The sequence below is a fragment of the Lagenorhynchus albirostris genome, chromosome 12 (assembly GCF_949774975.1).
Source record: "Lagenorhynchus albirostris chromosome 12, mLagAlb1.1, whole genome shotgun sequence".
Lineage (NCBI taxonomy): Eukaryota > Metazoa > Chordata > Mammalia > Artiodactyla > Delphinidae > Lagenorhynchus > Lagenorhynchus albirostris.
In genome coordinates this window covers 51,959,590-51,973,515 of record NC_083106.1, presented here as the reverse complement: position 1 = coordinate 51,973,515, position 13,926 = coordinate 51,959,590, and the positions used below count along the sequence as shown (strand labels likewise).

The window sequence follows — 13,926 nt, the reverse complement described above, 5'->3', positions numbered from 1 at the left end:
AAAGACTTGTACATGAATGTTCACAGCAGCTTTATTTGTAGCAGTAAAAACACAGGAAGCAACCTAAGTGTCAACAGGTAAACAAATATATAAACTGCAGTATAAACTTATCAAAGTGTACACTTTTAACATGCATAGTTTCCTTTAGGTCAATTAGAGCTTAACAAAGGTGTTAAAATGTAAGGTCAAATAGCTAAATTTACATTCTTTACCTTCACTGAATCTTTTAGGCAGTTGAGGCAATGATCATTGGATAAATAAGCAGTAATGTAAATGAGATGACATGTACTTTTCACCGAAAAAAAAGAAAGATATTAACAATAATAGCTAACTGAACGCTTAGTATGTGACAAACATTGTACTAAGACTTTAATATGGATTAAATCATTTAATTTTCCTAACATCTCTTGAGGTAAACACTATTGTTATTGCTATTTTACAGATAAAAAATATATAAATAAAGCTCTGGGAGTGGATGGAATTGTACAGCTTGCTAGTGGTGGAGCTAGAATTAGTCTGACTCAACAGTCCCAGCTCTTAAACCACCATGCAATACCACTTCCTCCCTAAGACCTAAATATGTACTTAATGATTATATTTGAACATTATCTTACCAAAAAAAGACATTGTTCTATAAGTCCTTTAATAAAAATGGAGTCAAATAATAATGGTAGAAAATAGCATTAGTTATAGCCTACTCATGTTATTAATAGACAACATTCAATTATCCAAGTCATGGAAAGCTCCTGAATGATTAGGAAATTTACCATAGATGCCCTCCTACCAAAGGAAAAGGCACTTGACTACCTATGGCTATCTCCTAAAGCATATTTTTTAAACGCAAATAATCAGTCACACCTCCTTCTATTTTCATAGAATCCAGTCTCACAGTTTCTGCTGAGTAAACGGTAAGCCACTATATAACTACCCGCTAGTCACAGTTGCCTAGAGCAGAAGGAAACAGCTGAGACAATCAAATTGTCTCTCTAGGTACAAATGGATTCCAGTTTCATGGTGCTCTTGGACTAGAAGTCTATAAAGAATTAAGATGGATACTTTCAAACAGGCACACAAAGGCAAAGAATAGGAGAAAATATAAAATGTCTTAAGAATGAAAAGGCAAAAGGAGAGTATGAGGGACAGATAAAACTAAAAGATGAGAGAGGATATGGACAGCAGAGACAGTGTCCCTGCCTTAAGCAACTTTACAATCAGCTGTATTTGCTTTGAATCAGCTAGACTGAAGGGATTTGCCCTGGATTCCTGACCAGGACAAAGAATTAAGTGTACATCATATCAATTCTATTACAGTCAAATGGATTAGCAATATGATAATGATTAGCATTATGATTTAAGAAAATTTCAATTTTGTTATACTTGATCTATAAAATTAGAAGGGCTTTTTCAGACCAATGCTTTCTTTATTTTTTACTTTTTTAGGCGTGCAGCATGTGGGATCTTTGCTCCCCAACCAACCAGGGATAGAACCTGAACCCCCTGCAGTGGAAGGGCAGAGTCTTAGCCACTGGACCGCCAGGGAAGTCTAGAAGGGCTTTTTCAGTTATGGTACAGTAGTCCCCAACCTTTTTGGCACCAGGGACCGGTTTTCCCAGGGAGGGGATTTGGGCGGGCAGGTGGGGGAGGTTCAGGGGGTAATGAAGCTTCGCTCGCTTGCCTGCCACTCACCTCCTGCTGTGCGGCCTGGTTCCTAACAGGCTGGGGACCCCTGTTGTACAGTTCACTACACTGCTAATTATCCACTTTGGTTATGAATGAGTGGCAGAAAATATAAAAGTTCATATTCCAAAGAAAATATTGTCTTCATGTACTTTAATTTATGACCTATTTAAGCTTAAATACCGTTAGAATTTCTTAAAATTGTATACAAGCTGATTATGAAAAAAAGGAGTCAGGATCTCTCAAACCACTGGTTTGAAAAATCAGGAGGAAAAAAATCCCGCCATTTTTTAGTGTTGCATCACCATAGGCTGCTAATTCCTTCAATGGCTCTTGTAACCAGAGAAGGTACTGAGGTTTTCCTTTTCCCAGACTTCCACTGCTTTGCAGGTTTCTAAACTTAACCAATGCCGACACCTATACGTGATAGCTGACAATTCCAAATGCCTAGTCTTTATAGCAAAAGAGGGGGTCTGTTAAGAAAGTGCATGTTTGTACACCTACCCTTCAACAGAGAATGCCCTATCTCCAGATGAACTCTTTAATGAAATGAACTCAGGGGAAGCATGAGAGCAGTAACAGAAAAACGGAGATACCTGCTTAGGCAGCCATAGCAGTTGAATTAATCGTGGCAATGAATGCAGTGTCAGATGTCTCAGCCAAAGCCCCCACAGCTTCTACTCATGAAATGCTCTTCTTTCCATGATTAGCTTGGGCTGGGGTGGGAAATCTTTTTTTTGAAAGCTTCACAATAAAATTACAAGCAGAATCTTGATTTGTTACATTACATTTCTAAATCTCTTCTCATATACATGAGCAGTTGTGTTTAAGTGCATATCTTTTCAGTCCAAATTCTTGCAAATAAAGGCAGCGACTTTAACACCATGTTTACTTGCTTTCATTAATCTTCCAAGTCAGAATCCTAATAAACTAGATCTAATTTCACTTTTTTCCTGAAAGGTTCCATTTACTTATATATTATTACCTGTGTCCTTTAATTAAAATATTAATCCAGGCAGTCTGGAGTATGTCCAGATGCATTAGAGATAACCAAATAACACTAAACGAAACACTAAAACTACTTACAAAGTTAGTGGGAAAAAAAGCTTTTTCAGTCGATTAATAATAATATTACAAGCTCTATTATGACAATAGAGCAAAACAAAAAAACATTTCCCATGTACTGCTGATTCCTCCTTCTCCCCGTCTCCCACATCCAATCAAGTTCTGTTGAATCTACATCCTAAATAGATCTGAATCCATTCACTTTCAACATTCCCAATGCCACTTTCCTAGTACAAATTAACAACTATGTGAAATTTCTCAAAAACCTCGTGACTGGATCCCATGCCCAAAATCTTACCCTCTTTAATTCATTTTTCACATTTGGAGTCATGGTGATCTTTCTAAAATGCAAATCTGGTCTTCTCACTCAGCTGCTCTGTTCTACTTTTAGGATAAAATCAAACTTCTAATGCTTTCAACATTCAAATGATTTCTCTCCCTGCTAACCTCTCCAGCATAATCTCTTACTCGCATTTCACGTACTCCATTCTCTTTCCCTTCTCTCCCACATACAGTCTCTGCTCCAACGATCCTGAATATCTGTCATCTGTTCAGACATTCTTTCAGCCACACTCTCTTTTCTGTTCCTTTACACAAACTATTTCTTCTGCCTGGCACACTCTCCTTGCCTATCTCTCAACCACCTACATGCCTACCCCCCAAAAAAATCCTCCTCAAAATTCAGATTCAGTTTTGATATCACTTCCTTCAGGAAATTTCCCTTACTCCCCAAGTCTAGGTCATGTTCACAAAGTCCTTATACTTAACTCTATAATATCATTTATATTCTTATGTCACCGTACTCTTAAAGCTGGTCTCTGTCGCTACAAGACAGAGACTAAGACTGTTCTCAAGTCTGTGTCATCTCAATAAACTTTTAAAAATAAGTAACTTTATTGAGATATGATTTCACATACAGCCAAATGAAGAAATTTTACACATACAGTTAGATGAATTTTGATACTGCGTAACTGTCAGCCCAAACAAGATACAGAACATTACCATCACCTTCTAAAAAGTTCCTTGGTGCCCTGTGCAATCAGTTCCCCCATTTTGAACCTCAGCTACCACTGATGTGATTTGTATCACCAGAGATTAGTTTTGCCTATAATATAATCACATTATCAACAGAATCATACAATGTGCGGTGTTGTGTACTCTAGCATCTTTCACTTAGCATGTTTTTGAGATTCATTTTTGTTACTGCATGTATCCGTAGTTTCTTTTTATTGCATAGTAGCGTACAACTGAATGGATATACCACCATCTGTTAATCCAAAACCCTGTTAGTAGACATTAAGATTATATGCAAATTTTGGCTATTATTAAGAAAGTTGCTATGAACATTAGTGTACAAGTCTTCTGAGAACATGTTTTCATTTTTCTTGAGTATATACCTTGAAATAGTAATGTTGTCATAAAGAAAGTTTATGTCTAACTTTATTTAAAAACTGCCAAACTATTTTCCAAGATGAAAGTACAATTTTACACTCCCTCCAGAAATGTAAGAGAGTTCTGGTTACTACATTCCTCAAACTTAGTACTGTCAGAATTTTTTTTTTTGGCCGCACCATGTGTGGCTTGCAGGATCTTAGTTCCCTGACCAGAGACTGAACCTGCCCCAGGGCAGTGAAAGTGCCAAGTCCTAACCACTGGACCACCAGGGAATCCCTTTTTTAATACACATTTCCCTGATGACTGATGATGGTGAGCACCTTTTCATGTGCTAATTGGTTATTCCCATATGAACATATATGACATACATATATTATATACCTGTTCATATATATACACATATATATGTGTGTGTGCATATATATGTCTGTTTAGATCTTTTGGATGTGTTCCAAAGTGAATGAGGTATTAGGGAACAATTTGAACAATGTAAATTTCATGTTTACTTTTGTAAACATTGTTCACAATAGTAGGTGAAGACAAAAAATGTACCCAGCTAAACCAAACCAAATCAGAACACACACACACCTCAGAAATGGATGCACTACTTCAGTTCATACTATGAGCTACACTCATCCACATCCTATGTTATAATTTTGTCTGATTTCAGATAACCTTCCTCCTATCACTTCACAATAACTAACAAGCTGCAATCCTTTCCAATGCAATTGGAAAATTGCATTGGAAATGCAATTTTGGAAATGCAAAAAAAAATTTTCAACAAGCAAATTTCCAGTCTTTTTCAACACAGAGTGCCATATTCATTGTAGTACTTATGTATTCCTTAACCATTAAACATATGTAAAATTTGTTAAAATGTAAAATTGTGCTTTTATTAGGTTCCTATCTTTTTCATTTGTCATTAATGAAGTTTTGGGGTTTCCTCTGATTTTTAACAACACAGTACTTTTTAGGAATATGTATCCTGCAGTAGAGCAAAACTATGTAGAAGTGGTGAAAGCAGACACTCTTGCCTTTTTCCTGATCTTGGGTGATACATTCAGTAAGCCACCATTTAGCATGATTTCAGCTGTAGGCTTCTCATATTTAGTCTTTGTCAAATTGAGACAATTCCCTTCTATTCCTAAGCTTGCTAAGAGTTTTGATGAAAAACGGGTACTGAGTTTTGTCAATAGCTTTTTTTGCGTCTATTCATCAAATCATGATTTCTCTTTTTTCTGCTAATATGCTGAAATGAATTAAATCGATTCACTGATAATGAAGTTGAGTCACCCTTGTATTTGTGGGACAATCTCAACATGGTCATGGTGTACTGTCCTTTTTATATGTTGCTACATTCGATTTGCTTGTATTTTCTTGAGTGTCTGCATCTAAGTTCATTAGAAATACTGGTCTGCAATTTTCCTTTAATATCTTTAATAGGTTTTGGTATCAGAGTTATTCTGACCTGTAAAACAAATTGGGAAATATTCCCTCCCCTTCTATTTCTGGAAAAAGCCTACAGATTGACATTACTTATTCCTTAAATGTTTGATAGAATTCACCAATCACGAAACTAGGCAAGGAATTTTACTTTGTGAGGATTTTTCTTTAAATTACAAATCTAACTTCTACATATATTCAGGGGCTATTCATATCTGCTACTTCTTTTCATTGTATTTGTCCATTTGTCAAATTTTCTGGCATAAAGTTGTTCATGATATTTCTTACTATCCTATTAATGTTTATAGGATCTGTAGAAATATCCCATCTTTTTCATTCCTGGTATCAGAAATTATGTTTTCCTACTATAGAAAGATTTTTCTTTTTTTTTTGCGGTACGCGGGCCTCTCACTGCTGTGGCCTCTCCCATTGCGGAGTACAGGCTCCGGATGCGCAGGCTTAGCGGCCATGGCTCACGGGCCCAGCCGCTCCGCGGCATGTGGGATCCTCCCACATCAGGGCACGAACCCGTGTCCCCTGCATCGGCAGGCGGACTCTCAACCACTGCTCCACCAGGGAAGCCCTGTAGAAAGTTTTTAATTCCCTCTAAGCACTGCTTAGGATGACTCCCACAAACTTCAATATGTTGTGTTTCCATTATCATTCAGTTTGAAATACTTTTAAAATTTCCCTTGTGATTTCTTCTTTGACCCACAGATAATTGAAGATTTAGTGGCCTCATCCTTTAGATAAATGCGGCCACATATTTTACTTACAGACATTATTAACCCTTCCTTAAAATTATATTATTCTTGCCTTAAACTGTCATTTCTCTTTTAAAGAAGTTAAAAGAGGTAATTTTTTCTATTTATCATTTATTTACCATTTCTAGTGTTCTTCATTCCTGCCTGTAGCTTCTTCCAGTGCTTTAAGACATCATTCCATTTTCTTCTGTTCTTCACTATTTGATGAGAAGTCACCCATCATTAACCTACTGTTCTCTTGTGTCATTTTTTTAGTGGCTGCTTTCAAGATTTTCTGTTTATAACTGGTTTTCAGCAGTTTGTGATGTGCTTGGATGTGGTTTTCTATATAGTTACTTGCTTTAGATTTGCTGACTTTCTTTAACACACAGACTGTTTTCTCCCCCAAATTTGGAAAATTATTAATCATTATTTCTTTTTTTAAAAATTGAGATATAGTTCATATACAATTCACTTAAAATTGACCATTTTAAAGACCAGAACTCAGTAGTTTTTAGTATGCAGTTGCCCTCCATACCTGCAGCTTCTTCATCCATGTATTCAACCAACCACGGATCAAAATGTAGTTGGTTTTACCTGTGGATGCAGAACTTGTGGATACGGAGGGTTGACTGTACTACACCATTTTATATAAGGGACTTCAGCATCCAGCGGATTTTGTTATGGAGAGGGGGGTCATGGAACCAACCCCCCACAACACCCAGGGACAACTCTATTCACAAGCTGTACAACCATTACTGCTATCTAATTACATAATATTTTCAACACTCAAGAAACAAACCTTGTATCTGTAAGCAGTCACTCCCCATTCTGTCCTCCCTCCAGCTCTTGAAAACCACTACTCAACTTTCTGTCTCCATGGATTTGCATATTTTGGACGTTTCATATAATGAATCATATAAAGTGCAGCCTTTTGAGTCTGCCTCCTTTTGCTCAGGCTCAGTATGATGTTTCAAGGTTCATCTGTGCTACAGCATGTAACAGTACTCCGTTCCTTTTTACGGCCAAACTATATTCCATTGTATGGATATACATTTTGTATATCCATTCATCAGTTGATAAGCATCTGGATTGCTTCCACTTCTTGGTTCTTATGACTAAAGCTGCTATGAACAACCATGTACAAGTTGATGGGTAGACATATGTTTTCAATTCCCTTGTGTATATAACTATGAATGGAGTTGGTGGGTCACATGGCATTTGAGGGAATTGCCAGATTTTTCTCCAAAGCAGCTGCAGCATTTTACATTCACAACAGTAACATGTAACATATGAAAAGTACCGATTAGCCCACTCTCTCCAACACCTGTTATTGTCCAACATTTTGATTATAGCTATTTTAGTGGGCATGAAGGGGTAAGTCACTGAGGTATTTCTTTGCAGTTCCCTAATGACTAATTATGCTGAGGTTTTGTGGGTTTTTTTTCATTTTTTATTTTTATACAATTTTTAAAGGTTACTTTCCATTTACAGTTATTACAAAATACTGGCTATATTCCTCATGTTGCTCAGTACATCCTTGAGCCTATCTAACACCGAAGAGTTTGTACCTCCCACTTCCCCCACCTCTATGTCTCCTCTCCCCCAACAGTGGTAACCACTAGTTTGTTCTCTGTATCTGTGAATCTCCTTCTTTTACGTCATATTCACTAGTTTATCCTATTTTTTAGATTCCACACATAAGTGACATCATACAGTGTTTATCTTTCTCTGACTTATTTCACTTAGCATAATGCCCTCCAAGTCTATCCATGTTACTGCAAATGGCAAAATTTCATTCTTTTTTATGGCTGAGTAGTATCCCATTATATGTATGTATGTGTGTGTGTGTGTGTATATATATATATATATATATATATATATCACATCTTCCTTATCCATTCATCTGTTGATGGACACTGAGGTTTTTTCCATGTCTTGGCAACTATAAATAATTATGCTTGGTTCTTTTCATATGCTTACTGGCCATTTATATATCTTCTTTGGAGAAATGTCTACTCAAATCCTTTTTCCATTTTTAATTGGGTTATTTACCTTTTTATTACTAAATTCTAACAGTTCTTTATATATTCGGGACACCAGACCATATTAAATATATAATTTTGCAAATATTTTCTCCTAATCTGTGGGTTGTCTTTTCGCTTCCTTTGAAGCACAGAAAGTATTTCATTTTGATGAAGTCCAATTTATCTATTTTTTTCTTTGGTTGCTTGTACTTTAGTTGCTGGTACCATGTAGTTGTGTTTACTGTTGCTTTGAAACCAGGAAATGTGAGTCAAATCATATTTCTTAAAATTTTCTTTCTGACCCATGCCCTCCTTCCTTTCCTTCTAGGACTCCAATTACATGACGTTAGACTGCTTGATATTATCCTAGAAGTCACTGGGACTCTGTCCCCACCTCCCTCCAATTTTCTTCTCTCAGTTCTTTACATTGGATAATTTCTATGGATCTGTCAAGTTCACAGAAGCTTTCTTATGCCATCTCCAATTCACTGTTAAGTCCATCAGTGAACTTTTAATTTCAGATACTGTTCTTTTCAGTTCTGCAATTTTGTTATCTTAAGTCACTGAGTTTTTAATAGTTGCTTTAATTCAGTTTTTGCTAATTCCAAATGTGGGTTATCTCAGGGTCAATGTCTACTGACAGCACTTTTCCCCTTGATATGGTTCAAGTTTCCCTGCTTATTTGCATGTCTAGTAATAGACGATTGTATGCTAAACATTGTGAATATGGTGTAAGGATTCTAGATTATACTGTCTTTCTTGTTGAGTTTGTTCTGCCTGGAGCCTCTCCTTGATCTTAAAAAGGCTTAATTTTAGGCTTTATTAGGGCAGATCTAGAGCAATCCTTACTCTGTAAGAGGAGTTAAACTTTGTAAAGAGCAAGATGGTAAATGTATTATTTGTGGGCCATACAATGTCTATCGCAAGCACTCAACTCTGCTGTTGTAGTCCAAAAGCAGTATGTAAATGAATTAGCATGGCTGGCTGCATCCATCCATTATTTATGGTCACTAGAATTTATATTCCACATCATTTTCACATGTCACAAAATATTATTCTTTTAATTTCTTTTCAGCCACTAACAAACATAAAAAACATCCTTAGATCACAGGACATATAAAAACAGTCAGTGGGCCAGATTTGGCACACGGGCCATAACTTGCCAAACCTTTCCAAAAGCACAGCCTTTCAGGAATCTAAGACTAATATCCAGTATATTAACTAGGTCTTTCTCCACTCTGGATGGGCTGAAATCCAACATCTCCAGGTATTATGATATTTCTCCCACTTTTAACCCCCTAATATGCACTCTCTACTAGGCCTTAAGGAACATCACCTACATGTGTGCAGCCCAACCCTCAGCCAGGCACTCTTGGGGAACTCATACTTCTGTACGTACCCTCTTCTTCAACAACCTGTCTACAAGTTCCAGCTGCTTCAGCAGCCCAAAACTCCAGTCTCTGCACCCTCAGTTCAGTAGAACTTCCTTGCTCTGCTTGAGTTCCACTCCCCATGACATAGTTAGCCAATTACCCTGAAGCACAGAGATGGGCTAAATGTGGGGCTCACCTAGTTTGTTCTCTTTCTCGCTACATCCAGTGCCTGAAAACAGCTCTACTTCATATACTTTGTCTGGCTTTATAGCTGCTTATGACTAGAGGAAAAATACAATCCACTTACTGTCAGAGATGAAAGCAGATGTTAACCCCAATAAATATTTGATACATAATTTAATGACTAAACAAACCTTATTTCATAAAGTTTTAAGTATGTGTGACCCTCTGTGATCTCAACCTCTTGGTGTCCACACCTTTCTGTAATCCCTTCCCCTGGGGTGTAGGTAGGACCTGTGATCTGCATTAATCAAAAGAATATGGCAAAGGGACATCCCTGGTGGCACAGTGGTTAAGAATCCGCCTGCCAATAAAGGGGACACGGGTTCAATCCCTGGTCCGGGAAGATCCCACATGCCGTGGAGAAACTAAGCCCATGCGCCACAACTACTGAGCCTGTGCTCTAGAGCCTGTGTGCCGCAGCTACTGAGCCCACATGCTGCTACTACTGAAGCCTGCACGCCTACAGCCCGTGCTCCGTAACAAGAGAAGCCACTGCAATGAGAAGCCCGCGCACCACAACGAAGAGTAGCCCCCGCTCGCCGCAACTAGAGAAAGCCCACATGCAACAACAAAGACCCAAAGCAGCCAAAAATAAATTAAAAATTAAAAAAAAATGTGGCAGAGATTATGGGATACTACTCCTGTGATTAAGTCATGTTATATAACTCTGGTCTTGCTAACAGACTAGCTCTAGAGGCTCTTTTTGTTGACTCAATGAAGTAAGCTACCATGCTGGGAAAATCCACATGGCAAGGAACTTCAAGCAGCCTGTAGGTGCTGAGTATGGCCTCTAGCTAACAGTCAACAAGAAGATATATCCCTCAGTCCCACAATCACAAAGAAATGAACTCTGCCAGCAACCTGAGTGAACTTGGAAGCAGATTCTCAAGTCTCGAGGCAAGAATACAGGCCAGTCAATACCTTGACTACAGCCTTGTGAGACACTAAGCTGAGGATCCAGGTAAGCCTCACCCACAGAAACTGTGCAATAATAAATGTGCGCTGTTTTAAGCTGCTACATTTCTGGTGACCTGTCCCACCATGACAGACAGATAATATAATACACTATTGATAAAACACTTCAAGACAGCCACCAATATATAGAGCTGGGAAGTACAGGCAGCAGAAGCATAGGGGAGACCATGATGTGCACTTAAGAACAAGGAAAGCTACCTCAGATCTATGTCATCAACACACAGTGGAAGGAGCAGGGACATGGTAAATTACCTTAGAGAGAGACACAGTGGCTCTTGGCCTAGTAAGAAAACTTGTCCATCAGAAAAAGGGTGTTGTCAGTCCTACAAGTACAGTCAGGACCAGTCGTAGTGCCTTCCCATGCACCGCAGGAAAGATAGAGTGCCTTGATCCAAAAACCTAAGTTTGTCTGGTCACAATCATTCAGCAGTGTTTTACACAGAAACATCTACCTTAATGCTGACCCAATTTTGCCTAGCAAATGTGAGCTCTGACCCCTAATAATCACTGTCAAGATTCAAAATTTAAATGTCTGTTCTTTTCAAAACCTAAATAAATCAGTTTAGCACCATTTTATTAAGAGAAAAAGAAAAACACTGAATTATTGTTGGGTTTTTTTTACTCCATTAATTTTTTTTTAGGATAGATATGCAATAGACCTGAGCATTTTAAAGAGCCCACTCTCTTCATTTGATGTTACTAAATTTCTGAATCACACTAACTTCCCTCTTTAAAAACTGCACGCTGTAAGCAACCTTTTGATTTTAATGCAGCTTTGCAAGCAAAATGCCTATAGGAATAATAAAATAGCAAATAAAAAATCAGAGAGAAATAAAGCAAAGGTAGCAAAATACCAATTGGCAAATCCAGGTGAAAGGTATGTGGGTGTTCGACTCTCAATCTTTCTAATACAGGTTTGAATTTTAAAAAATAAAAGCTGAGGAAAGAGAAATAAAATAATTTTCTCAGGAGGCTAATCAGATTTAGGAATCAAAAATGTCCTTGAAGCTAATTAAGAAAACCATGAAGAAGATACCTTTTTCATTCCTGTTTTGGTAAACAGGAAAAGAAAGCAAAGTAAATCTACATGTTTTAAAGTAGTTAACACTTTACAATTGCATAATATTTCTCTCTCAGAATTCAAAAAATAATATAAAAATTCCTACAAAAACAATTTTCTGAATCATCCTTTACAACCTTTTGGTTTTGTACACACCACTAACTTTTTTTAAAAAATAAATTTATTTATTTATGGCTGCGTTGCGTCTTTGTTGCTTTGCACGGACTTTTCTCTAGTTGCGGCGAGCAGGGGCTACTCTTCATTCTGGTGCATGGGCTTCCCATTGCGGTGGCTTCTCTTGTTGTGGAGCACAGGCTCTAGGCACACACGCTTCAGTAGTTGTGGCTTGCGGGCTCTAGAGTGCAGGCTCCGTAGTTGTGGCTCACGGGCCCAGCCACTCCACAGCATGTGGGATCTTCCCGGACCCGAGCTCGAACCCATATCCCCTGCATTGGCAGGTGGATTCTCAACCACTGTGCCACCAGGGAAGTCCAACACTAACTTTTAAACCTACATTGTTTTCTAAACTCTTGTTATTCAACCCATGGTCTGGTGCATCAACAGCACTGCGAACTTGTTAAAAATGCAGAACCTCAGCGCAAACCTATGGAATCAGAATCAAAATCTGCACTTTAACAAGACACACATGTGATTTGTACGTATGTTAAATTTTGTAAAGTACTGCTCTAGACATTAAAATTCATTTACTATAAACATTATGAATCTATTCAAATGACAAGCATCAAAGTCAGTTAAAGATTAGAGAAAATATGTCCTTTCGAAAAATTTTTAACAGGTTTTCTCCCCAAGAATTCAGTGTGAACTATGAACTGACAGAAATGTGTGTGATGGAGGTGGGGGAATCTCTTGGAGACTTCAGTGTTGCACAAAATCTAATTAAAATCAGTATCTTTGAAAGCAACTGTAAAATAAAAATTCTAAGCAGTCTGGTTAAAGCACACACATCATCTGACACACTCAATACAAAATCATAAAACATAAAATACTGATGCATCAACTAACAGAAAGTTGTTACTCGATAAATTTAACCTGTTGATGAGAAACTATTTTCTAGAAACTTAAAGAAAACTTGCTGCCTCAATCTAAAAGCATTGCTTTTCTACCTGCAAATTTAATGCTTACTCAGTTTCATTATAATCAATCAAAAGCCGTAAGGCACTACAAGGGGATGTGGGCCTACATCAGGCCGTATAAGCTATCAATTAAATACCTGAGGACGACCTTTGTGGTAAACCAGGTCTTATAACCCTAAATAAAGGGAACTTAGTATAGGGAGAAAGAAATCTGGGCAATAATTTTCCTCCAACACAGGCCAGGGTCAGAAAGAGTAAGAGCAGCTGACAGAAACACGCTGGTAGTTGGAGCAAATTTAAAACATCCTCTAACATTCTGCTTTCTATTTAATTTCTCTAAAAAACTTTCCATCGGGGAAGACAATGTATGACTTACTAAGGATCCCAAAGAGCAATTCATTTTAAAATATCAAGAATAAACCCAGGGCTTCCCTGGTGGCGCAGTGGTTGAGCGTCCGCCTGCCGATGCAGGGGACACAGGTTCGTGCCCCGTTCCAGGAAGATCCCACATGCTGCGGAGCGGCTAGGCCCATGAGCCATGGCCGCTGAGCCTGCGCATCCGGAGCCTGTGCTCCGCAATGGGAGAGGCCACAGCAGTGAGGGGACCACGTGCCGCAAAAAAAAGAAAAAAAAAAAAAAGAATAAACCCATTACCTGTCAACACAAAAACTGTATTTTTGTGAAAAATAACTATATTTTCCAGGATGACAACAACAACAATTTAGGGAGAAGACCGGCACTGCTGTATAGTTTTGCAAATATCTTTATAACGTCTGGCTTAATGGGAAGTAGATGGAGTTATCTTATTTGCTTCCACATTCAATACTATGC

General features: G+C 37.9%; 1 protein-coding gene across 6 annotated transcripts in view; it reads right to left on the bottom strand.

Annotated features, from left to right (window-relative positions):
- ATG5 (autophagy related 5) overlaps positions 1 to 13,926 on the bottom strand; it is a 120,260-nt gene that overhangs the window by 80,504 nt on the left and 25,830 nt on the right. The window lies entirely within an intron of this gene.